The sequence below is a fragment of the Gekko japonicus genome, unplaced genomic scaffold (genome assembly GCF_001447785.1).
Source record: "Gekko japonicus isolate JY-2015 unplaced genomic scaffold, Gekko_japonicus_V1.1 scaffold342, whole genome shotgun sequence".
Classification (NCBI taxonomy): domain Eukaryota; kingdom Metazoa; phylum Chordata; class Lepidosauria; order Squamata; family Gekkonidae; genus Gekko; species Gekko japonicus.
The window spans coordinates 515316-542898 of NW_015169785.1; the positions used below are offsets into that span (position 1 = coordinate 515316).

Here is a 27583-nt window from a genome sequence, read left to right on the forward strand (position 1 = left end):
ATTAAAAAAAAAGGGTAAAGAAATAAATATGAATTTAAACCCCTATATTGCTCACACAGAATAGGCAAGATATAGAGCTGGGATAAGAATAAGAACGTGCTAGAGTGGTGGACAAAGAACTTTAAGTACTGAATTAGCACTTATGGAACCTCAAAAGGTTATAGGAAAATAGAGGTTTAGTCAACACAAACTGGATTTGAATTGCTAAATAAGAAAAGTTAATTTTTGAAAGAATGATGGAATATTAATTTGTGTTGCAGAGAAAATAAGTGTGATATAAGATATGGAAGTATTTGTACTTGCTGATAATTGTGTTTAAGTGTACAATATAGGCTCATAAAACCTAATAAAATAATTATTAAAAAAACAATGTTTCACAGTATCAAAAAGGAATACATACAGTTCCAAATCCATACATCACGAGACCTTTAGTAACAACTCTTTCCAGTTGTATTGAGCGGTATCTGTTTTTGATAGGAGACTGTTGTTTGAAAAAGAGAGTTTGAAACGAACAATAGCTCTGGGGAAGTTCGTCCTTCATTAACCGTCTGTTGACGTCCTGCTGTGAAAAGAATAAACATCATGAAGTGATTACACATCGTATCAACAGCCTTCATTATATGCACTGTTGCAGTATTTGTTTTTTGTACTGATATTGTCATACTGCCGCCCCTTGTACTTTTCTATGTAAAAGACAAGACAGTTAAGTACTTAATTATACATATAGTTACAGCAGCAAGAATAATCTATGCTAGGTATTGGAAGAAACCAGAGATACCAACGAAAGATGAACTCTTCACAAAAATCTTTGAAATAGCGGAAATGGATATATTGACAGACTTGTTGAAAGATAAAAGTAAACAAAATGTGAGAGAAAATTGGACACCATTTTATGAATGGATGAAAAGAAACTGTGGAAAGGAGGACCATGAATAACGGATTATAGTTGTTATAACCTAGGATAAATGTGAATTGAACTATATAGAATATGTACTTTTACAAGAACCATAGGAGACGATTTTAGAGACTGGTTTAAGCGCTTATAGAATTAGAACGTATATGGAAACAAAGGTTTAAGATGGAAATTGTATTGTAACAGCTATTATGTAAGCTCAATGGAAATTCCCTTGATGTCTTATCCCCTTCCCCATGTCCTTCCCTCCCTAAATGTCTTATATAATTAGTGAAAATAAAATAATTTTTTAAAAAATAGTTAAATTCAGTTTAAACAATTTAACAATTTAAACAGTACAATACAGGCAGCACAACTAATCCAGGTGGCTTTGATGTCAATTTATTCCCTTTCCTGTGGGGGGGAGACTAACGGAGGCCAGGCTTGAATGTAAACCATTGGGCTGACCTCAACCATTTAGGCCTGGCGGAATATCTCTGTTTTATAGGCTCTGCAGAATTAATTGCCCCATTCGACTGACTTTCAAGCAAGGGAAACCTTTCAATTACTGCTTCTGGAGTGATAATAGTAACTATGACCAGTATATTTTCCTGATCGTTGGTGGTTTACATATATTTGGATGATTATTGTTTCTAGCATATCCTATCTTGTGATAACAGATTTGCCAGATATTAATAGAACCACATTCTTATAGGGGTAATACAAATTACGTCAATCCCTGACAGAACACAAGTGATGTCATGTCAGTGTTCATACAGAGGTATTTATGTGTTCAGAAAGTGTTAATTGCAGTAGGATTAATTATATTAACAACTTCTTTGAAAAGGAAAACTAGAGACAGCAAGTGGTTAATCTAAGAAAAGGAGAGGGGAGGGGGTGGCAGTTTAAGTGTGCCTGGCCAGATTTTTTTTGTTGGTGAGAGAGGAAGGTCTTCTATACATGCTCAAGTGCACGATGTGCCAGGGCTGGCCTATGGTCTTGGAATTAAATTTCAGGATGGAGTCCACATTTCAGTTTAAATCACTTAAACTCACATTGCCAAGGCTGAGCGCACGGGAGGGAGGGCTGAAGGGGGGTAGTTTGAAGAGCCCTTGCTCAAAATAATCCCTTCCAAAACAAGCAAAAACAGCAAAAAGAGAATATAGAAGAGAGTTTGTGTCCCAATAGCTGTTTCAAAGTTGCTGCCAATGCCATGCAAATTTCTACAATAATAAATAAACCCTGGCATCTCCTCCTGCTAGTCTAACAAGCACTGGGGACAGCCGAATGGTTTATGAAACAGGAATCAGGGAAGAGGTCTTTGTGCCTGACAGGAGGCTCCAGGACCATTTTAAGATTCAACCCCATGCCTGGCTTGTGTTTGCGAATACCAGTGACCCACTTTGTAGTCTGGGATCCTGAGTGGCAGAAGTAGTGCCCCTGTGCCCTGCACCAGGGTGGAATCCAGAGCACTCCGAGGGTGAAGCAAAGTAGTGCCAGGCAGATAAATGAGACGCGAGACTGTGCCAAGGAGAAAAAAACAAAGGGATGCTGGGAAGGAGAGGAGTGCTCAGAAGGCATCAAGAAGACTCCAATTAAGGCATGGAGATGAACAGTGGGATTTGACAGGCGGCATTTGAGTCAAAAGCAGAGAAAGTCCTGAGTTCAAGGAGACTTGCTCTCATGTGTGCGAGCAGCCTTACTTTCAGACAGTGTTCCCTCTAGGGCTAAGCTGAGTTAGTGTGAGCTGCTGCTGCTGTTCAGTTGTGCAGTTGAGTCCAACTGTTCACGACCCCATGGACCACATCACACCAGGCCCTCCTGCCTTCCATTGTGCTCCGGAGTTTGTTTAATTTCATGTTCCTTGCATCTGTAACACTGTCTAACCAATAGTGTGAGCTAGCTCACAGTTTTTTAGTCTCTGGCTCACAGATTTTTGTCTTAGCTCAGGAAGGAGGGCTCCAGAGGAAACTAATTTATGCAGTAGCCAAATCCTTCGCTCACAACTTTAAAGCAGAATTTTTGCTCACAAGACTCCAGAGCTGAGTATTGTTTTCAGGCCGGCTCATTCGAGGAGTATATAGCAAGGGCTCCTGTGCAGCTACAGAAAGCGCTTCTCTGCCCAGCGTCTGTCTACCCAAGACCAATGCTCCCTCTAAGCTGTGGAGTCTTGTGAGCAAAAAGTCTACTTTGTGAGCCACCGGCGTTAAAGCTGTGAGCGACTCATTTGGCTACTGCATGAATTATTTTCCTCTGGAGCCCTCCTTCCTGAGCTAAGACAAAAAAACTGTCAGCTGGAGGCTAAAAAACTGTGAGCCAGCTCACACTCACTCAGCTTAGAGGGCACACTGCCCAAGACCTGTAATAGTTGGCCGGGCGACAGAGCCACCGGGCAGGCTTCAGCTCCCGCCTCTTTCCCCAGTCCTGCCACGAGGAGGCCAGTCGCCAAGTAAGGGCAGAGATTGGTGGAGACGGCTCCTCCCCGACGATTTCAAGCCGCGTGAGTGGTGGGCGAGACGGGCAATGGGAGGGTCCCTGCGGCGGCGGGGCGGGAACGTGGCGAGCAGGCTCGGCCCCGGGCTTTGTGAAGATGTGCCCACGAGGCGGCTGTGAGACCGGAGACCGAGAAAAGCTGTTCGTGGGGGGGCGACGGCACAGAAGCAGCCGGAGCAGGTGGGTGACGCTGGCGCCGGGCAGGGGGCTCTGCCGATGGTTTCCTCCCGTCGATGTCTTGGGGGCTGGGGGAGAGCGGAGGGGCCGGGCGGGGAGCGAGGTGGCCACGAGCCGTCTGTTCCGCCGGGAGAGCGCCGCTTTCCTCTCCGTGCAGCGGCCGGCAGAGGGGCAAAGGAAAAACCCGTCTCTCGGCAACCGCCCCCTGGGGCTGCTTGGGGGAGGAGATGGGCTTCTCTTTTGGCGCCTTCCCGTGCCTTGAGTGCTGGTGCCAGCTTGGCACCCCGGCCCTTGGAGCCTCTCCGTCTTCTCTGGTAGGCAGGTCGAATGGCCGCTCGGGCTGCCCCAGTTGTGCCGGAGGAGCCTGGCGCCCAGACGGACTTTCCCGCAAGTCGGGTTCAGACGTGGCCGGGGATGGGAGCATGGGGCTGCGCTTTGCTTGCCAGCGGGCGCTTGATGCCTAGAGGACGTGGAGCTTCAGCTATTTTTGTTGGCGGTTTCCGTTTCTGCATTTATAACTTGGCGCCTAGTGATGCCAGGGTGTGACTGTTGGGTGAAAGCCAGCGGGCAGGCGGCTGGGGGAGAGAGAGGAGCAGCGCTGTTTTTTCGGAGGGGTGGGGGTTGCGCCTGTCTATAATAATGGAGGGAAGCCTCCTTCCACCACCCTTGCATTTTGGAAATTTAAGAGCATTGCATCAACTAATGTAAAACTGTGATTTTACTTACATGAGATTTGTGGGAGTGTGCACTATTGGGAAGAAACAAGTGATCACAGTGTGTGAAGTGCTTACCTGTAGAAAATTGTACAGGTGTGTAGAATAGTTCAGTCAATTTACAGAATTTGGTCCAGGCATATATGCATGCCAGTTGAATTTCATACAGATGATTTTCAGCTTGAGTGTTAGAATAGTTGCTACTGAACCATATTGTTTCAGGAGGTATCTGATTGACTCTTGAAAGCTTATGCCCTGAAAATCTTGTTGGTTTGTAAAGTGCTACGGGACTCAAATGTGGCACTGAAGAAATACCGTATCTGAAGCAGTGTTTTATAAAATTTCCAGTGGTTTTAAATGGATGATTGCAAATTCACACATGCAAAGTTGTAACTTGATCTAGCACATGGTCAGAATACTTGTGTGATTTTGAAGAAGAGATTGGATTTATACCCCACCCTTCACTACCCAAGGGAGTCTCAGAGCGGTTTACAAACTCCTTTCCCTTCCCCTCCCCACAACAGACACCCTGTGAGGTAGGTGGGGTTGAGAGAGCTCTTGACAGAACTGCTATTTTTCAAGAACAGCTCTTATCAGAACTCCTTTCCCTTCCCCTCCCCACAACAGACACCCTGTGAGGTAGTTGGGGTTGAGAGAACTCTTGACTGAACTGCTCTTTTTCAAGAACAGCTCTTATCAGAACTATGGCTTGCCCAAGGTCATCCAGCCAGGTGCAAGTGGAGGAGTGGGGAATCAAACCCGGTTCTCCCAGATTAGAGTCCACACATTTAACCACTACACCAAACTGGCTCTGAGTTTTATTCAGTTTTCTCAGGAAATGAGTAACCTGCAAAGCTTACTCAAAATGCTGAATGACTGTAGCTGGCATTCATTAGGACACTTTGCTCTCTTATTCCAAAGCTCTTTATCACCTTCTTTAACAGAGCCCTTATTTATATGAATGAGGAGAAATCTCAGAGGGTTACCTAGTCTGCCTTTATCAATGAAACTGAAAGCAGATTACACAGTGTGAGTCAATATAATCAAGAGAATAGGACAATGCAATAGGATTAGCACCGCAGAAATTGGAGGAAGCAATAATGTAATCTGAAACAGTTGAAACAAAGTTTAAGTATTAATGTGACTTGTCAAACAATGTAGAAATTATGTAGTAGTGGGATCATAGGTACAGCAAGAGATAGTACATACTATACACAGACCCTATCCCTTTCATATATATACATCAATATACACAATATACACACATATCTGATGAAGTGAGCTTTGATTCACAAAATCTTACAACCTGGAAAATGTTGTTGGTCTTTAAGATGCTACTGAATTTGAATATTGTATCATAGCAGAACCCAAAAGTAGTTGTGTGGCACCTTACATTTTTTCATGCATATTAGACATGTTATAAATAAATAAATACACCTGCCTTCCTACTACAACTGATTCTCCAGTTTCCAGTTCTCTATTATTATTAGCTCTTGAGTTTTCACTCCCTTCTTTTTTTAGATGTATATTTTATATACCCTTAGCACACATGATGCTAAGTATAGCAAAATGGAGTGTCTTTTATTGGAACAGAACAATTATTTATCTAGTGCTTCTGCAGTTGCTCATAAATCTCTGGGCAGCCAAGCTTTGGGAGTGTTCCAGTGGTGAAACTCAAGTAGGTAAAAGAGTGAAGGGAAATTATAACAGACTAGGAAAAAGGCCTGTTGTGGAAATAAATACGAGCTCTAGAAAGAGGCTCTAGGCGGGTGCCCCGGCCTTGGACACTCAGTGTCAATTTGCTGTGGCGACCTCAGCAGGGTATAATGACACTGAGTCCACCATTTTCTCCAGAGGAACTGATCTCTGCTACCTAAAGAACAGCTGTAGTTTTGAGTGATCTCCAGCCCTCACCTGGAGATTGGCAACAATGTGTCACATCCACCCTCTCCATACTAGGCTGTCTTTGGAAACCTCATTTTACTGTCAGTTCTGACCCTTCTTCCATGGCATGAGAAATCATAGTTCCAATGCGATGCAATGACTGTTGAGAAAATCCATGCTATTCAGTAAAACAGTATGGAAGGTATTGCATGTGAAAAGGATGCGCTATCTAATTATTCCTCTCTGAGAAGATACAGCACATAAACACACACATGAGCACATGAAGCTGCCTTATACTGAATCAGACCCTTGGTCCATCAAAACCAGTATTGTCTACTCATACCAGCAGCGGCCTTCCAGATTTTCAGGCTCACATCACCTCCTACCTGATCCTTTTTTAAAAAACTGGAGATGACAGGGATTGAAGATGGGACCTTCTGCATGCCAAGCAGATGCTCTGCCAGTGGGCAATAGCCTCTCCCCTACAGTTACTTTAAATCCTAAAATTATCCTGTTAAAAGCTAATTTCTATAAGGTGTGCAGAAATAATGCTATACTCTTTAAAAGCAACTAAATTAAATGGCAGTAAAGGGCAAATTCTATAGCAACAGAAACATATCTGAGGTCATTTTGAGGGATATTTTTATGCCCTTGGCTTGTATAATGGCTTGTTTTGTTTTCATATTGATAATTTATGTTGTTTTTATTTGTAAGCCACCTTGAGCAGGACTCTGGAGAGGTGGCATAAAAACCTCCTAAATAAATGACTAATTCTGCAGTGGATCATAGTGTGCTAGAGAGTGACAACCAAAAGACAGGTCTTTGCCTCTGACAGCGTACAGTATAAATTTAAAGGACAGAGAGGTAGAGAAAAGATTGATGAGGGATGAGGAATGTGATCCTTGCTCCAGCCTCAGCTCAGTAGCAGATCTCCCATTTTCGAGGAAAGTGATTTAGGAAGTTCTTCTGTCTTATACAATAAAAAGAGACATGCAAGTCATTCTGCTGGCAACTCAGTTACAACATATAGGTATCCTTTTCGTCATAAGAACACTGGAAATGCATGCTACAGGGTAGTGTAGTTGACCTCAGTTGCCCAGTGCGCATTCCTGTATCAGGTATACCTTGCTATGTGAAAGTGTGGTTGCTTATAATATTATGGGAGAGGCACTAATTTGTTTTGCATGTTCTACAGTAATGTAAGAAGTAGTTCTGAGGCTTGGGCAACCACTGCTCTTTTTTGTCAAGTTGTGCATTTTGGAGTGGCGGCCAGTTGCTCCGTGCCAGGCTTGAGTTTCCTGCTGCCAGAGCTGTACCACTCTCTCCTCCTACTCATTATTTGCCACATAATAGTTTTGCCACTAGTGTGCCAAGCAGGCACCAGGCAGGCTTGGAAAGAGCAGGCACAGAAGATGTGGGGGCTGGGGGTAGAGAAAGAACAAGATGTTACAGAGAGATTGAGATCCATGAGTCACAGGTCCCCTGGAACAAGTACTTCCATGTGGTGACTGTTTAGCTCTCTTGATAGCTTTTCACAATCTGAAAGGTGATCAGCCTGAATAACTACAGGGAAGGGACCTGGTGCTCTTTTTGTGCATGAGAAACCTGAGATCCAGCATGAAACTGCGTCTTTGTTATTTACAGTCATATTGTGATGCTATAATGCTAGGGAATCACTGAACCCAGGGAATTCTAGGAACTTCTCATTACTATTGTTTCCTAGGGGCTGTACGCAATATAGAAATAGTTCTGCCCTCTAAGCAGCAGTTCTAAAAATTTTATCTGATTTTTATCTCTCAGTCTGCCTCATGCATCTCCAGTTCCTCCAAATAGAAAGGCATACTTCTCCCTAGAGTAACACCAGATTTGCACCATTATACTTATCCTAGTACATCAGATGCAGTGTACCCCAAAGAGTAGGACGAAGAAAGGATCTTTACGGAAGGATCATGAAGTAGTCAGGATTAGCTTTCGCAGGAAATGAAAGAGGAATTTAATTATCATACTTTTCAGTCATGGCTTTGAGTGATTTTTAAGGGCCCGTTAAACAATCTGAAGGATAAAATGGTAATGCTTTTCTTGGATTATGGTTTAACAGGTATATTGAGCGTTCAGCTATTCTCCCACAAAAACACCTTTCTATATAGAAAATGAGCCTGTCAAGAAGCAGGTCCACCAAACCCTTCTCCTTAACAAATTATTTTCTATATGCAGACACTTTTTAAAATGGTGGACCATTCACACACAATCCCCCTCCTCCCCTGCTGCACCTAAACAGGTTCATTCTGTTACCACTCAGTTCTGCCAGTTATATAAACTGGAGGAGGGAGTCAGCCCACCTGGAAAACAGGCCTTTTAAAAGGGTGCATGTTCAGTGCTCTGGCTTTACTTGAGTAGCATGTAAATATCTTCAAATCCTTGTTTTTACTGACTGTTATTAGCCCTACAGTTCCTGCAAATCTCAGAGATTTGATATATAAAAATTATGGACATGGTTATGTATGCCAAATATTGGATAGGACTAAAAAAGTAAGGCTTTAAAAACACCTTACAAACAAGAATTGTTTTATAAAATCTGGGATTTTTAGCACAGGCCTTGACAAATTTTCTTTGGCTCCAGAAGCCAGCTCAGAAATTTAGGAGCCCGACTTACATCAGGCTTTATATATAATCATATTTTCTAATTATTGTTACTACAAAAAATACTTAGCACTACAATGACATTTCTAGGTATCATGGAAACCCGGTGCCTGGGATTTGCCGAGCACTGTGTTCACAATCATGAGATTGACTGCTCATTGAAGATGAAATCTGAGGTAGAAAAAAAAATCACAAGTCTCTGGTGTTAATCTATATTTTGAATTATTTTCATTGTAACAGTATGACTATTAAATGGCTATATTTGGCACAATGTATGTTTTAGTATTTTGTTTTTATATTTGTATGTATTGTTATGACATACACAGATACATATATATGAAGCAATAATAGTTTGATTGTCAAGGGAGAGAACAATAACAGTTGTAAAACATTATCCATCCTACATTGCACTTCTACAGTAGCAGTTGTTGTAAAGCACCTGTTACTGTAGAAGTGCAATGTAGGATGGATAATGTTTCTGCTTGAAAAAAGCATAACAAGAAACTTTAGTTTACCCTGGCCTTGACTTCCAATGGGCAAGGAGGGGGAAGCAAACTTTGACAGACTGATAACACTCTGAGGGTGTCTGCTCCGGATCCCTTGGTGAAAATTATTTATCTCTGTGCACATTTTAACATCAAACTTTGTACTTCAAATCAAAGTAATTCAAATGCTGATTCTAGATCATCTCCTTTTTCCCCAAGACCCAAGGGACCCAAAGCAGCTTCCAAAAATGCCAAAACACAGTTTAAATAAATAGTTGTAACCTGCAAAAGACCATTTAAGTAAACAAACAAACAAAACATACATGAAACCACATCCTGGTGAGTTCCTGATTTATGAGGCTGGATCATGCATGTGAGCTAAGAGCCAAGGACCAAGAGCACTTTGACTCTTGCCAAAAGGCTCCCACGTCTCACCACACCCTGGCTGAAGACCTCCAGACAGAAGTGCAAGGAACTTGGTCCAGCTGAGAGGTCCAGATTTCAACAAACAGTCGCCTTTAAAAATGGCACAGACCAGTGGTGATGACAGCTTTCTTTCGGCTGAGGGAAACTGATCCATCATTAACATTGGGTGCAGTGGAGACTGCCGGGGAGATCGGCAAGGCCCATGGGCAGCATGCTTTGGTGGTCGCGGCCAACTCCTTGCTGCCAGGCAAAACAAAGTGTGCAAAAAAGCCAGTGTCTATAGCCAGTTCAGGTCCTTTGATTCACGACGGCAGCCATTTTGTACAGCCCCAACAAGAGGGTTTAACTCACTGGGAGAGTTCCGCTGCAGGGAGGGCTGTTGTGGAGGATATGGAGCCTGGATGTTCTGCCACCCCTGCGGTTCTCCAAACTGAGCTTCCACAGGGGGATTTCTTCACAGCCTCATCAGAAGCAGAACAAGGCTCCCACTCAGATGGCAGCGGCAACAGCAATAAGGCAACTGGTTATGTACAGCTTCCTGGGTCATTGCAACTTCCCCTTGAGTTCATCTCCATCACTAAGCAGGCCGTGAGGTAGGAGATTAAAAATTATTGTCGTAGCGTCACAATGTCTCCTTTAAAGGAAATTAAAAAAAAAAACTCAGGGAGGACCCAATCTTATTCTTCCTCCTCCCCACCTCCCCTCTCTCCCGGAGAGATAGACCTGAGGGGATGAGTATCTATCATAGGAGGATACTTAAACTTAGAATTTCCTAACATTCTGTGGTTGGCCCCAACACCTAATGGCAGTCACTTTGAGGTGGTGCCCATTTCCTTTTCTCAATATTCCAGAAGGGGCCACAGACTCAACTAGTCTGGGAATCCCTGCTCTAGGTGGCAGAGAAGTGCAGTGCCTGGTTTTATGCTGGATAATGTTAACCTGGGATAGGTTACCTACATAGGAATTCTTCTTTCCCCTTGGATGTCACTTGAATTTTATATTCACTGTTACCAAAGGGCAAATCTATGTTTTTCTACACCACCTTTCCTCAAAACACTACTCAGATTTGAGGCCACACCAGGTACTCCTGCTTTGAGTAGTAGTACAGTTTCATATAGAAGGCAGCTGTATCCATCCTTTTCAGTAAGGCTGGGCTCTGAAAACAGAAAGTCACTTTGAGCAGAGCAGCCAGATAAAAGTTTAGTACTCCCCCCTCCCTCTAGATGAAGAACTTATCCAAGGTTGGCCTGATAGTCATGGCCTAGTCATGCAGTTTGTCTTCCTCGTGGACCTGTGCTGCATTCAGAGATGGGATAAAGAAGTAAGTGTATGTGTGTTGCAACAGCACCTTAAGTAAGCCTCCTCATGTGCTACACCACGTACTAGCCTGCAAAATGTGCCGACCCTACCCAGATTTCTATGGGGAATGCAGATGATTTGATATATGGGCCAATGTCCCTAGAGTGCTGAGTGTGATTAGTATTTTATCGAGATCCTCGATGCAGAGGAAGAACATGTATAGGCCAAATAAAAGCTATTTGAATGGGAAGAATCAGGATCTACAACATGTTTAGCTCACTACAAAATCTGGTCACTGATCTCTTGTCAGTACTTCATTTTAAAAATGAAGAGTGTTCGTTCCGGCATGAATTCCCTTATCCCCAGCTCCAGGTATTTGAAGTAAGTTGTGTTCACTCAGTTATAACAGAAGAAAGGCATTGGCTAAGTGTGCTTAAATATATCCTTATCATTGTGCCTAGTCAGTGTTGTGTCCTGTGGACTGTTTTCCTCATATTGACCCAACACTGACTCCTAAGATTATCTGTCATACATTCCCACACCTAAACAGAGCTCTAGTCCAGACAGTTCCTGAACATAAGAGCACCCATACTGGAGCAGATCTGTAGCTCATCTAGTCCAGTATCCCGTTTCCAGCAGTAGCCAACGAGATGCTGTGGATTGCTTGGTAGAAGCATCATGCACAAGGCAACTGGTGACACAGATACCTCAAGATGGTACAGGAGGAAGATCTAGGAACTTGATAGTTGCACAGAATGAGGACTGCCTTTTTACCTTCCTCTCCAATGCTGAGCTACTCCTTGTTTCCTGGCTCAGCAAGTTAGTGGTAGACCATATCAAGGCACTGGGGGCCGCATTTCTACTGTGATACAGGAATGGCAGTCTCTTATGACATGTGGCATCCTTGCCAGATCTAGATTTATTATTTTATCCCATGCTGCAGACATTCTAATTAATGGCACCTAGCCAGCTTTTAAGATCACACCTACACCAAAAGCTTCTGGAAGGAGCTGGTTTCTGAGGGTGGTTGTAGTAGCAAGTTCTTGTTCCGGCTAACTTGTGCTTCCTTTTGGAATTACTGGAAGGAGATCTGGACCATAATCTTGAAACTGAGCAAGAGAGGAAGTTGATCATAGTCAACACTGACAACTGGATCAAGGGTTTCTCTGGTCTGTGGAGTTTTGAGAATCAAGGATTATGATGAGTGGATCGCCTCCAGGCACCTGAGAGCTGACAGCTCTCCCTTCTCAATAGCCTCATCTTCTGGCTCTAGAATCAGATTGCTTTGGAAATGAGAGAGTTGCTGCCATCTCTTGCATCAGAAACCAAGACTAGGTTTGTCCCAAATCCAGTTGATGACTTGCCTATCCTTCTTTCTAAATTACATGAAAACTGTTTTTTGAAATTTATTCCCACTTAAATTGTATTTTCTCATAAGCACCTGTAATAAGTTTTTCTGCTGTTGACTGTCAGAGCTTATGATCTGAAAAAAAAGACCGTATTTACAAAATAGGAGACAATACATGGGCACCTGTGTGTGTGTGTGTGTGTGTGTGTGTGTTAAATGTCAGGATGTTGCAAGAGCTGGCTGTGGAGGGTTGTTAAAGCTGGTTTTCCTTCCAATCCACGATGCATTGTCCTGTCCTGCTTTGATAATGAGGAAAAAATACACTGGCAGTTCTTTCCCAGTTAGCCTGTTGAGCTGACTGAGTATCCAAACTGCATATGTTGACAATCCAAGAGCAATTTGTGCAAGTGCTTGAATCTCAGCCATACTGCAATTTCAAGTTGCTTCCCTTTTCAAAAACAAAAATGGAATTGTTTCAGTAGAAACAGGATTATAATTACCAGCTATTCAGCTACTGGTCTTTGTTTATGCACTGTTCAAAGAACAGTCAGGCTCCACTTCAAAGGTGGCTAAGTTAATCAGCGAAAGGATGACAGATTTCTGACTACACAGCTGAAAATGTGTCATTTTTAATGAATACCTTTCTAGTCTTTCTGGATGCAGAAACAACCTTAGTTTGTGGACCCAGAGACTCTCAGCTTTCACCCAGGTATTTCTGGACTAGTACACCATATGGTTTTCTATCTCTGGAGTACTCACATAATGGTACTTATCTTTAACAAATAATGCCTTTTATATAGGTAGTTGAATTAAAACCATGTAAGAGCAAAAGAGAAGGAAGGATTGACGTATGTCAGCTGATTCCTTACTTGTGTTTTATTTGTCATTATAGTGCAATATTGTTTCTACTACAGATAAATCTTTGAAGTATGTTTGCAGTACAGATGTTTAAATGTGTTGCGCTCTCCCCACTACCCTAGAAGTCTGGTAAATAAGTTATTGTGAGGAATTCTTTAATAAATAGCACTTCGATAAAGCTACAATACTTAAGGTTGTTTGGGAGAAGCTATCACGGGGAAACAGTTTAAATTTGTGAGTTGCCTGTATATTCAACCCACGTTTACTTCACCAGCAAATGTAAACCAGCTTTACATAATTTTAACCTTCATATTCCTCCATAAACCTTGGCATTGTCTATTTGTTATAGTGGTAAGGATTTTGTCCTCTACCCCCATAGAACTACAATTCCACAGATCTCCTGAGTTGCAAACGATGACAGTTAAATCAGTTTTAAGTCTGTAGTACAGAAGTACTCTTAGAGGTGCCCCTCCTGAGAATCATCCGAGAATTATGGGTGGTTAAAAGAAGTTTGCATGCAGCTAGAGAGTAGAAATTAGTTTTCACACTGTCAGTTGTAGAAAATATTTCTTTCCAATCATCTTGTCATAAAGCTTTCCAGATTGGCAGTGCAGGCCTGTCAAAGTCCTGTGTGATAAATTTCACCAGTGTAGCCTATCTTGATGGATGATCCTGTTAAGGCCTTCCTCTGAGGATTGCAGGATTCTTCCAGATTGTGCTGCTAAGCAAGGTGTGACAACAGTTTCTGTGTATCCAGCCAGGTAACTCTAGGATACACCTGATGCAACAATCGGCTCTACCTGCCTCTTGTCACGTTCAAATTCACCACACCCTCAGTGCTTTGGCACTGCTGCCTGCTAAGACATGCATGGGCAGGGTTTGCTGGGCCACATGCGGATGGATGCTGATACTAAGCTCTTGCTGTTCTCACACCCTTGCAGATAACAAATACTGGGGGGGTGGGGGGAGGAGATCCAGGCAGATGGGGCTTATATGGGGGGATATGCAAGTCTGGTGTATTGGTTAGGTTAGGTTTGGGTAGATCCAGATTCAAATTCCTACTCTCCATGAAAAATGTACTGCATGAACTTGAGCCCAACCTACCTTCATAGGGTTGTTGTGAGGATAAAAAGAGGGAGATATATATATGCCTCTTAGGATTCCAAAGAGTAGGATAAAAATAAAATAATAAATAGCTCCAAGGTAGTTAGTGCACATGGTGCCTCTTTAATTCTCCAGTTGTGTGCTGCTAGTGCCTCTGAGTTTAATTTACTTTTGATGAGAGAGCTCTGGATGCTTTTGACATTTTTGTAACATCTAATTTGTTTACAAATATACAAACAGAGCATAAGTGGAAGCAAAGAGGTACTCCTACAAGGCGGCAGATTTCCAGCGAAAGATTCTGCATCCTAAGTGGATTTGCTTGTCAGCCAACTCACCGCTCTCAAAATGTCCCCCCCCCAGCTGAAAAGCTGTTCTTTTTCACAAACATCTACCAGGCAGATGTCTGAGGCCCCACACCTGCAAGTGAATTGCCCACTGAGGGAAACATTTCCCACTATTAAATCTCTCTATATAATAATTATCTGTTGGTGGCAGCACGCTCCTGAACATTCCACACGTCGCCAACAGCCTTTGGCTCCGTGATGTGTCCCTCAGAAGCTGTCCCTATCCACTGGCTGCGTTGCCTGAGTCCCGCCTCCAACATTCTAAACAGTTTGCTGTTCCTCTCCCCCCAAAGCCAGTTGGAACACAGAGGTCATTTGCATATGCGGCCTGATTGGCCTTTGCCTCTAACATTCTAAACAGTTTGCTGTTGCTGTTGAGAGTCATTGAATGTGTCCTGAGGTAAAATTGCCAGTCTCCCCGGGGGGCCTGGAGATCTCCCAGAAATCACCAAGTTCCCCAGCCACAGCAAATCATTTCCCCTACAGAAAATTTCCCAGCTATTACAACTGATCTCCATATGACCAAGATCAGTTCTCCTGGAGACAATGGCTACTTTGGGCAGTGGATTCTATGGCATTATACCCTGCTAAAGTCCCTCCACACCCCAAACCCTGCCCGCCCCAGGCTCTACCCCTCAAATCTAAAGGTATTTCCCAACCCAGAGTTGGCAACCATGTAATTGGCTATGAAACCACTTTCCAGACTATTGGAACCCAGAAGACATGGCGTAGGAGGAGGTGCTTTTCTACCTTAGCTCCCACTGCATAGCCCCAAATTAACATAAACCAACCTCCAGGCGGCACCTGGAGATCTCCAGCTATTAAAACTGATCTCCAGATGACCAAGATCAGTTCTCCTGGAGACAATGGCTGCTTTGGGCAGTGGACTCTATGGCATTATACCCTGCTGAAGTCTGTCCACACCCCAAACCCTGCCCTCCCCAGGCTCTACCCCTAAAATCTACAGGTATTTCCCAACCCAGAGTTGGCAACCGTGTAATTGGCTATGGAACCACTTTCCGGACCCTTGGAACCAAGAAAACATGGCACAGGAGGAGGTGCTTTTCTACCTTAGCTGCCACTGCAGAACACCCCCTCCCCCCAAAAAAATAAGTCAGGGGTGGAGGGAACCATACCTGTTACCATGAGGCTGTCCTCCCATACTACCCACTTGGGGCAGCAAAATGACTTGAGACAGCCCTGCCTTAAAGCTAAGCAGAAGGAAAGAAACATGGCTTGCCCCTTCCCTCTGCCACCCCACCAGCCACAGCCAGAACACTCACTTGGAGATTCCTTCTAGAGCTCGTTGTATTTCTTCCCACAACAGGCCTTACTCCTAGTAATAATAATAACTTTCTGTCAAAGGCCCAACTCCCATTAGGATACACTTTTATCAGAATCACAGGAAGAGACTCATTGACAGTAATCACACAATTAAATGAGAGGAAATTAACCTGAAGTAATTACAGGATTTTATGAGAAGACAAGGGTTACCAGAAAAGGCAGTAATGCTAGGAAAAAATGAAGGCAGCAAGAAAAGAGGAAGACCTAACATGAGATTCATTAACTCAATAAAGGAAGCCCACGGCCCTCAGTCTGCAAGACCTGAGCAAAGCTGTTAATGATTGGACGTTTTGGAGATCATTAATTCATAGGGTCTCCATAAGGTGGAAGTGACCTTTTTTTCCATTTTATTTTCGTTTTAATGAATAATAAAAACTATACATACTCATTTACAGCTTGAATCATACAGAAGATCTCCCAATTTTTACAATAACTTCTTTTCATACATTGTTATTTGTCCTCTTTACATTTTTGTAACCATTCATACATTTTGGTCCAATATTTTCCAAACTCATTTTCCTTTTTATCCTGAATATTAAATGTTAACTTTTCAATTTCTGCAACTTCTAATATTTTACCTATATATTCTTCTCTTGTTGGTATGTTTTCATCTTTCCAATATTTTGCAAATAATATTCTTGCTGTTGTCAATAAATGCATAATTAAATACATTTCCTCTCTTTTATACCACTCTGGTAATAGACTTAGTAAAAAAAATTCTGGCTTCATTTGTATTTCCTTTCCCAAAATTTCTTCTATAATTCCCTTTATAATACTCCAGTACTTTTCGCTTTCTTGCATATCCACCATATGTGATAAAACGTACCTATATTTAATTTGCATTTCCAGCAGTTTTTGGACAAGTTTTTATTCATTTTATTAAGTCTGTCTAAACCATTTCTAAACCATATCTTAGACCATTCTTCTAAACTTATATTCTGTCCAATATCTTGTGCTCATTTTATCATTGTAGGTTTGACCCATTGGTCCTGCATTTTATATTCAAGTAAGAAGTTATGTACTTTCCCAATAACTTTATCATTATTTTTAATCCATATCTTGTCTAAATCGGTATATTTTGTACAGAAGCCATTTTTTTTATCTTTCGTCCATCTAGATTTTAATTGTGTTGTTTCCCACCAGATTAGATTTGTGTTATGTTTTTTTTAATACATCCTCTGTAATTAAATTGCCATTTCCATCCAATAAATCCATGAATCTCCATTTAGGGTATTTAACATATAGTGAAGGCTTAACAAAAGCTTCTATTGGTGAAACCCATTGAGGTATTTTCTCATAATATTTCCTTTTGATTTTCTTCCAAATTTTATATAGTGCATCCCTTATCCAATGTTGTGCAAAATGGTCTTTCGTTGTCACCTCTTGGTACCATATATATCTATGCCATCCTTTCATAAGGTCATGGCCTTCCAGTTTAAGTAATCTACTATTTTCTAAAATAATCCACTCCTTAATCCAAGTCATTTCTGTAGCACTGTAATATAATGACCAATCTGGTAGCGCCAGACCTCCTCTTTTTTATTGTATCTTGTAGATAGTTCCTCTTTTTTGTTTTGCCAACTTATGTGGGATGTTCTGCTTTCATTTGTTCCCAGGCTTTTCAATTGCTGCCCTATATTGAGGAATGGTCCCCTAACCACTACACCATACTGCATAGTTAATTGCATGATTTGTAGCAAATCCTCCATTAACTTGGAAAGAAGGGTATGTACAGGTTGCTAAGCCTGCTTCAGTAAACTCTGCCTTTTACAGAAAAATCCTGTTGCATTCAAGACCCTCCGTCCTATTAGAATTCAGCATTGATTACTGTGTCTATCTGCCGCCCTTCCAGCTCTAGCAGGTATTTGTAAATATTGATAGCCTAATTTTTTTAAAAAAATATTTACATGTTCAATAGTATCTGAACAGTTCACATACTGGAAGCTGTGCTAGAGCACTATTCATGTCAACAAGGTACAATCACGAGATTATCTCTGTTGCTCATCCCACCAGAATCCTTGGTAAACTGGATGGCTGTGGAAAGACTCTAAGCAGTTTGACTTTAATGTTTGGAATTATTGCTTCTCAGCTAATTATCGTTTCTCAGCTACCTATGGGACCATCTTTCCTGGTATATCCCCTGAAGAGCATTACACTCAAGTGACCAACACCTACTGCTAGTCCCTGGCCCAAAGAGCATCCAGTTGTCCTCACCCAGAACCAGGACCTTCTCGTCCCTGGTTCTCTGCCTACTAACATCAGGGCTCTGCGGCCCTCATTACAATTTTGCAGGGCCTGCAAGGCAGAGATGTTCTGCCAAGCATACAGTTGAAGAAAGCAACGGGTTTTTAATGGTTTCTTAAGCGGTTTTAACAACTATCCGGCTTTTAACTGCTTTTCACCCCTTCTCCCCCATGCTGATGTAAATTGGGGGAGGTCAGAAATTTGTATTATGGTGTCATAAAGATGTTAGGTTTTATGGACTTTGATTTTAGACTGTTTAATGTATTTATATTATTTTATATGAATTTGCTGTGCATCGCCCTGAGCCCGCTTGCAGGGAGGGCGGTATAAGAAGCTTAATGAAATACATAAATGTGCATGCAGTGTTTGCTAAGAACTGAACATAATTTTGATTTATTCACTAATCTGATGAGGTTTGAGTAGCTCTGATACCTCTGTTTCTTGATCGATAGCACATTCTGTCACTGAAGGTGGGTCCCCAGCAAGACACAACTGCAATGGCAGATTGTAGTGTGTATGTACACTTTGTTCTTCACTTACATTTCTGTGTCTTCTGTCATTAGAGAGTTTTCCTCTCTTCTTCGGTATGACTAGCGTCTTTATCAGTTGTTCCTGGCCCCCCAAATTCTTCACTGTCCCACTCTCCCAGTCTCTCTTTACCTGTTCCTCTACCACTGTCTGCTCCTTCCTCATCATATGCCAGTTCATGGTGTCATCTATATCCCTCTCTTGGTTGAATGTAATTACATTGTGCCATCTGAAATTAAATCTCTCCCATATTCTCTAGAGTGCCTTGCTTACCACTAGGCATGAGAAGCATCACTAGGACACTGGTTCCCAACATTTCTCTTAGCAAAGCTCCTTTGCTCAGAACGATCTGAACCTACCCTTATCTTTCAAGTGGTGGTGAAAGAAAGCCAGGATGCACTATGGTCCCCCAGCCTTCATCACTGAATTGTTATTCAAACACAGTTGGTGTTGCAGTAATGGGTGAGGAAGCGGGTGTCCAATTACTCCATCTATTGGCCTCCCCTGCTTAACCTTCCATCTTCAAACAGCCCATCAGATGAAGACCCATGGTTTGGTCTATGGCCTAGCGGCTCCAGTTTTTGTGGCTACCATGTCAAACTGCTGTGCCATCTGTCTTGTTTATAGTTTGTTTAAATTTGTTTTAACTATTTATTGTGGAAGATTTTAATGAAATGTTTTAATCCTTATTTGAAATGTTTTAATTGCTGTTGTGATCTGCTCTGAGCCCGTTAGTGGGGAGGACGGAATATAAGCCTAAATTTATTTATTTATTTGAATTTTTACACCGCCCTCCCAGCCAGAGCCGGCTCAGGGTGGCTTACATAAAACAGATAATTACATTAAAAACAAAAATTACGATTAAAACAATTCTAAAACTATAATAAAGTGCTAATAATCGTTGTTGTCCATAAAGCCATCATTCATAGTTCTCAGCTCACAGTCAACTCACAGTGTTTATTTTGGTTGTTCTTGCGGAACTTGCTGTTCTTTAGGCTGTTGGTTGCAGTTTCCGGAATCCAGGGCCCTCTCGCATTCCACTATCCGATGTTCTTCATTGGTGGTGGTGGTGGCTCCCAAAAGCCTGGTGGAAGAGCTCCGTTTTAGAAGCCCTGATCTCCGGGAGCTCATTCCACCAGGTTGGGGCTACCACCGAGAAAGCTCTGGTCCTGGTCGTCGACAGCCTAGCCTCCTTAAGACCTGGGAGGGCCAGCCAGTTCTGAGCCCCTGACCACAGTGCTCTCTGGGGGACATATGGGGAAAGGTGGTCCCTCAGGTATGTAGGTCGCTAACCATGTAGGGCTTTAAAGGTAAGAACAAGCACTTTGAAACGAATCCAGTATGCTATCGGCAGCCAGTACAACGCCTTCCACACAGGCTGTATGTGCTCCCATCTAGAAGCCTGGCCGCAGCGTTTTGCACCAGCTCCAGCTTCCGGATTTGAGACAATGGCAGCCCCATGTAGAGAGTAGTCTAATCTCGAGGTGACCAAATGTTAGACAGTGGCCTTATTTCTCAACATTCCTTTCCTTTTCCTATTTCCTATTTTCCTGTTTCTCCCTCCTTTCTGGTCATACATGTTGCTTGGACACATTCTACTTTGGGGTTACACCACTGTAAAGTTCTGTATTATCTATCACTAGGACAGTTCAGTGCTGCTTTGTCCATTCCTTTACTTTTCTTTGGACTGTTCTGTTATGTACAGTTTAGTTTGACTGGAGAAATAGAAGCGGTAAAGCAAAGACTGAGGGTGATCATCAGGTATTTCCAGCTAACTCAAAGCCATGGAGTGGGTGGGTGGGGGCAGTAATCTCTCTTATATTGTTCATGTAAATTACCCTTCCATGTAGGTCTCGCCTCTGTGGCTGAAAGAAGCTTTCACCAAGACAAAATGCAGCCCTACTAAATCTTTCCACTGTCTAAACACACAGAGAACTTGTTCTGTGGTGCTTCTTATGTGCCAGAGAGCCATTAATTAGGCAGGGCTCAGCTAGCAGACTCTTTATCTCATCTCAACTGGTAAACATGCATGCAAATACAAAGGCTTCAGAGACACTTTTGGGGGAGCCGAATGGCAGCCAGCCCTGCTGAAGGAGGGTCTGGCTTTCTGTAGTGCCCAGAGAATAGCTTGCTGTATTTCCCATCTCTGCTATTAAGGAGGTTTGGGCAAACCAGTACCTGAATGTGAGATTACCCAAGAGTGCTGTGCACACTGTTTTGAACTCGTTGGAAGAAAGGGGCAAGATTGCATAGCATTGTAATGAGAAAACAAACACTATACATGGAAATACAATTTACTCTAGGGTGATGAATAGCCTTTCACCCATTTTGTATGGTCAGGTAAGAATCACCTGCCCTGACCTGGATGGTCCAGGTTAGCCTGATTTCATCAGATTTTGGAAGCTAAGCAGGGTCGGGCCCTAGTTAGTACTTGGGTGGGAGACCACCAATGAATTCCAGGGTTGCTGTGCAGAGGTAGACAATGGCAAACCACCTGTGTTAGTCTCTCGCCTTGAAAACCCTATGGGACCATCATAAAGGCTGCTACTTGATGACACTTTCTACCACCAAGAATCACCTCCATAAGGCCAGATAGGGAAGCATTTGCAAACTAGAAGAAAGTTGGTAATTTTTCTTGCTTGGTTTAAAAAAAAAAACTAATTTCAAGCTACCAGTGTGCCACAAATGACTCAAACTGACTGTGTAGGTAGGCCAATAGTGTTTGTGAACTTACTTGCTGATTTAGCTTCCATAAGGGGCCTCAGTTTCTATACTCACAAAACCCTAGTAGGGTAGAACAAAGTTTGAGTCCAGTGGCACCATTAAGACCAACAAAGCTTTCATGTGTATGCACACTTCATCAGGTGCCACTGGACTCAAAATTTGTTCTGTTGCTTCAGACCAACATGGCTACCCACCTGAACGTAGTAAGGTAGGGTAGCCTAAAAGACAGCAGCTGGCACAAGGTCATTCACGAAGACTCATGGGGAGTGGGGACTTGAACCTAGGTTTCCTTGGTCCTAGGCTGAAAGTTACTGTTAATGTGGCTGGGCTTTGCAGCAGCAGGGAGGCAAGATCTGCATACTACCCTTAACAGAGGCAGAGGCATTATTTGTGCAGGATGATATTTAGGGGTTTGGAATGACTGGGCTGAGAACTGGATTGTGTAGCCTTAAGTCCCTTGCAGCTCTGTGAGAACTGCAGGGAGGGCAAGGAGGTTTCAGTAACTGGGCAGCTTCATTTTCCTACTTAGAATTTTAAAAGGCATTATTTGGTATAATTCCTTTAATAACATAAGAGAAGCCAATGTTGGATCAGGCCAATGGCCTATCCAGTCCAACATTCTGTCACACAGTGGCCAAAAATACCAGTTGCCATCAGGAGGTCCACCAGTGGGGCCAGGACACTAGAAGGCCTCTCACTGTTGATCCCCAGAGCACCAAGAATACAGAGCATCACTTGCATCAGAGTTCCTGTCTATACCTTGTGGCTAATAGCCACCGATGGACCTTTGCTCCATATGTTTATCTAATTCCCTCTTGAAGCCGTCCTTCTGTGGCAGTGAATTCCATGTGTTAATCACTCTTTGGGTGAAGAAGTACTTCCTTTTATCTGTTCTAACCCGACTGCTCAGCAATTTCATTGAGTGCCCACAAGTTCTTGTATTGTGAGAAAGGGAGAAAAGTAGGTACCTCTTTCTCTGCCTGCTCTATTCCATGCATAATCTTATGAACCATGTCAGTCCTCAGCAGTTGTTTCTCCAAGCTAAAGAGCCCCAAGTGCTTTAACCTTTCTTCATAGGGAAAGTGTTCCATTCCTTTTATCATTCTAGTTGCCCTTTTCTGCACTTTTTCCAATGCTATAATATCCTTTTTGAGGTGTGGTGACCAGAATTGCACACAGTCTTCCAAATGAGATGGCACCATTGATATAAAAAGGGGGATTATGATACTGGCTGATTTGTTTCCAATTCCCTTCCTAATAATCTCCAGCATAGCATTGGCCTTTTTTATTGCAGTCGCACACTGTCTGGACGTTTTCAATGAGTTATCTACTATGACTCCAAGATCTCTCTCTTCGTCAGTCTCTGCCCGTTCGGACCCCATCGATGTGCATTTATAGTTAGGGTTTTTGGTTTTCACCACACTGAACAATTTCATGTCATCTGCAAATTTAGCCACTTCACTGCTTACTCCCAACTCCAAATCATTAATGAGCAAGGTAAAAAGCATTGGACCCAGTACTGATCCCTGTGGTACCCCACTGTTTACCACCCTCCACTGAGAAAATTTCCCATTTATACTCACTCTCTGTTTCCTATTAATTAGCCAGTTTTTGATCCACACAAGGGCTTGTCCTTTTATCCCATGACTATTGAGCTTACTTACGAGCCTTTGATGAGGAACTTTATCAAAAGCTTTAGCATTCCCTCATGTTGCTTGATTATGGTTCTGTATGTTATAAGATTTTTTTTGTCAGTGATGTGTATCTCTTACTCAGGGGTGACTGCTAATTGACCTGCCCATATTCCCTCCCCTGGTCTAATGCTGTGTGGATAGCTGGGCAACTTGACCTGAGATAGACCTAATATTTTAATAGTCCAAGGATGGAACGAAGAGGGGGTTTTTAACCAAAGAAAGTAGTTGACATTCAATACATGAAATGTTTTGTGCTGCATATTGGCTTTGGCTGGATTCCCTCTAAATTGGAACAAGCTGCAAGTTTTGCTTAGACTCCTAAGTTGAGAAGACCAGATGTCACCTAAATATAGCAGAATTGGAGCAGATGGGCAATGAAAATAGCTTCCATGAAATGGAGTTAGTCGTTTGTGTGTGTGGCAGATAGCAAGTCTCTTAGCACCAAAGTTTCTTTACATCAAAGTTCAGAACTACTTTATTTTTATTTTATTTTTTCAATTTATATCCCACCCTTCCCACAAGCGGGCTCAGGGAGGCTCACAACAGTGAATTTAATACAATCTTAAAATAGCTCAAACAAGCAATAAATAACAATATTAAAACAATACAGAAAAAACCATTTAAAACATTTAAAGTGGGCAGCGTAGTATATTCTGTTTCAGTTCCTACAGCCGGGAAATAAGTGGGCCAGCACCGAGCCACGGTGGCTGTTCCAGGTGAATAAGTTTCTGAGCCATTCTAGGAGTATCATGCAGCACCTGAGAAGTAACCTTTTAAGCACTTCTGATGGCAAAGAGTCACTCAGCTGATCAACTGGAGTAAGTAAAAATCACCTCACAGTGCCAAAGCAAGTCTTTCTTTTTTAGTTTTAACGAACTACTGATACACAGAACTTAACACACAGCTGCATTTAGACCCTTCCTTTGTTACTGGAAAGTAGTAACATTGGAAAAGCTCCTGTGGGTTAAGAAATAGAACACTGGGCTGAGGGAACATTGTTAGGGACCTGAGTTAGTGCTTAGAGGGAACATTGATAGGGACCATAAGAAGAAAAGCAGGTTGCTTACCTGTAACTTATGATCTTTGAGTGGACATCTGTGCATTCACACTACCCACCCAACCTTCCTCACCACTGCCAGCCTCCAGTCATAAATTTGGGGGTTTCACAGTGGTCAGAAGGAACTGGCGGGATGTCTGCGCCCTGCCCTGTGGGCATACATGGTGGAGTTCCTGCGCATGCCCTGGGGAAAGGCGCCAAAATCCTTTTTTTAGTGGAGATTGTAAGTTACCAATCAGGGTCGGCACAGGTGCCTTATCTCATTGGTGTGAATGCACAGATGACTACTCGAAGATCATCAGTTACAGGTAAGCAACCTGTTTATCTCAGCCACAGAGGGATGTAGGGAATTCCTATAACAAGTTATATATCCAGATATTCCTGCTACTGAATGCTAGCAACATCAGCTACTATAACAGCCTATGTAAGGTATCTCCATCTCAACATGCACGTGTGTACCCAGGATATATTTCTGTATTACATGTTATTTGTATGTTATGGCTGTTACTATTTAATTGAAGTTTATTTATAGCAAGTGTTTTGGGCGCCCTGACATTCCATATGGTAATTTGATGGTTTAGTGCCTTTTTTACAGCACTATATAGAGGTAACAGCGCTCATGGGAACCACATTTTTTTTTATATTGACATTTCTCAACATTTCCCACAATCAAGATTCTGAAGTCTTTTGGATTTCCATATAGATCATCATAGAGGTAGGAAATCCTACTTTCCTCCTATTGTTTCACTTCCTAATTTGTCAGTGGGGAATTAGTCTCTTCTATTTTTGCTGTGGGAGCTGCGGTGGCTCAAGTGGTTAAGACACTGAACTGCAGGCTCTGGAAGGTCGGTAGTTCAGCAGTTCAAGACCCGAGTGTGCCGCATGACGGAGTGAGCTCCCGTCTCTAGTTCCAGCTCCTGCCAACCTAGCAGTTCGAAAGTAAGTAATTGCAAGTAGATAAATAGGTACCACTACAGTGGGAAGGTTACAGCGTTCCGTGCGCCTTGGTGTTTAGTCATGCCAGCCACATGACCACGGAAATGTCTTCGGACAGCGCTGGCTCTTCAGCTTTGAAACGAAGATGAGCACCGCAACCCTAGAGTCAGATTCGACTGGCTTTCGAGCAAGGGAACCTTTACCTTTTTATTCTTGCTGTGGATTCCCCACTCTTGGTATTCTAAGAGAGGCGGGTGTATGTCAGACCATTCTCCAGTGTGGCCTGACTATGACTTTTAAAGCTGAATGATTTTATGACATGACTTCTGCAGCCATCCAGTCTTTTGGTATTTGGCCACCATCTGTATCGTGTTCTTCAAGAAAAACCTTTTGTTAGGAAACCTCCACTGACACAAAGCAGTGGGAAAACTTTCCAGTTCACTAGAACTTTTTATCTGACCAGATGTTACAAAATTAAAAAATTATGGTGGATCTCCTGACTGGCAAAGAAAAATCAAGTTTCAAGTTGCTGCAGCCCAGGGGCCACAAAAGCAAGAGGTGATAAATCGACTAAACTCCCTCTTAACTAGTGAGAATCCAAGTGCCTTTTTGGAACAGAGGATAGAAATCACTTTGAGGTCCTTGTAAACTTAGGAGTTAAATTTATGATGTTGCAAGGTAAATGAAGCCAAATTAGGAAGTCTTTACCTCACGTTGCATTTTCAACTTGTCAACAAGTAAAACATCTTGCAAAACTGGCAAAAGTGAATAGGCTTTGAAGAAATATTCTCCTTCAGTGGCCATTGCTAGGGGGAGCCTGGAGCACTGCCCCATGGCCCCTTGGAGGTTACCAAGGGGGGCCCCTTCCCCATAACCCCCAAGCCTGCGGGGAGGAGGACAGAGGCAGAGACCGCACCAGGCCTCACAGGAGGAGGCGGAGGCGACATTCCTCGAGCTCCAGCCCTTCCTCCGAACCTTGCTCCTCCCACACAAAAAAGAGGCCCAGGAAGGTCAGGCACAGCAACCATACTGAGGCGTCAGGGGCATCAGAGGCTGAGGGGGGAACAGCAGCAGACCGCTCCTTCAGAACTAGACCGGCTTCTGGCTGGCGGAGGACTAGACCGGCTTACGCGCAACCATAGCGTTGAGCACGTGGAGGTGGCATCCTCCATCATTTCCTTACCCCTCACGGAAAAGGAGGAGGGAGAATGGTCAGGGGACGAGGCCAAGGTAAAGCCCACCTCGTCCCGCCTTTTCCAAGTGGACCACTTTCAGCGCCTACTGACAAAGGTCATCTCCATGCTCAACTACCAAGTGGAGGTGACAGAAAAGCCTAGGTCTTCAGCCTCAGCAAAGCTGAGAGGGTTTAAAAAACCTGTAAAGGTGCAAACCTTCTCGCCCTTCCCCGATTACTTCAAGGACGTGATAAGGGAAGAGTGGGCTAACCCGGGGGGGGGGGGTTCCGCCCTGCAGTCACTGGGGGGGGGGGTTCAGCCCTGCAGTCAATAGCGAGACGTCTCTATAAACTACCGGAAGAGACAATGGAAGACTTGAAGGTACCCCTGGTGGACGCCCCGGTGGTGGCAATGCACTCAGGGGCCGTACTTTCAAAAGACGGAGAAAACGTCTTGAAGGACGCAATGGATAAGAAGAACGAGGCGGCACTAAGGAAGGTGCATGAAGCCATCTTCTTGGCGATACGCTCAGCTGCAGCTCTCTCTAACTTTACCAGGGCAACAGCCATTTGGGCCGACAACCTGATACAGAACCCGGATGTAACCCCACTGGAGCTGCGGCGGTCGCTCCTGAAGATGAAGCGCGCGGCGGAGTTCGCCACGGACGCATCACAGGACAACATCCAGTTCTGTGCCAGAGCACAGGCAGCTAACATTATAGTCCGCTGGAACATCTGGATCAAGCATTGGAAGGTGGACACCCTTTCTAAAAGCAACCTGGCGACGGATCCGTATTCTGGCAGGCTCCTCTTCGGTGAGTCCAACCTGGAGAGGGTCTTGGTGGTGGAGACCAGGGAGAAGACAATGCCCTCGTCTGGTTACCAGCGGAAACGAGAGACCAAGGGCAGAGCTTTTCATTCCTTTCGGGGCCACTCCAGCAGGGGAAGGGGTCGAGAGGGCCAAGACCGCAGACCTTTCCGATCATTCAGATATGGCACCAGGTCCAATGCCAGAACCACAGCAACCTACAGAACGGACAAAGCCGGCCCCTCAAAACAACAATCAGCGTGACTGCAAGATAGGGGGGCGGCTCCAGGCGTTCACACATACCTGGAGCCATACAACCAGGGACCAGTGAGTGCAGAAGATCATATCACAGGGATACAGAATAGAACTCACTGGCAATCCCCCTCACAGTTTCAGGCCATCACAAGCTCC

General features: G+C 43.4%; 1 protein-coding gene across 4 annotated transcripts in view; it reads left to right on the top strand.

Moving 5' to 3' along the window:
* The window catches only part of SLC29A1 (solute carrier family 29 (equilibrative nucleoside transporter), member 1), a 125645-nt gene that overhangs the window by 40709 nt on the left and 57353 nt on the right, over positions 1-27583 (top strand). Inside the window, exon 1 of one of the 4 annotated variants that reach the window (XM_015416915.1) lies at positions 3446-3565. The exons of 2 other annotated variants lie outside the window; for them this stretch is intronic. The gene's annotated coding sequence lies outside the window, so the exon portion shown is untranslated. Of the gene's footprint in view, positions 1-3445; positions 3566-12302; positions 12345-27583 lie in introns of those variants that run through there. One more of the 4 variants, XM_015416920.1, reaches the window with a different exon arrangement.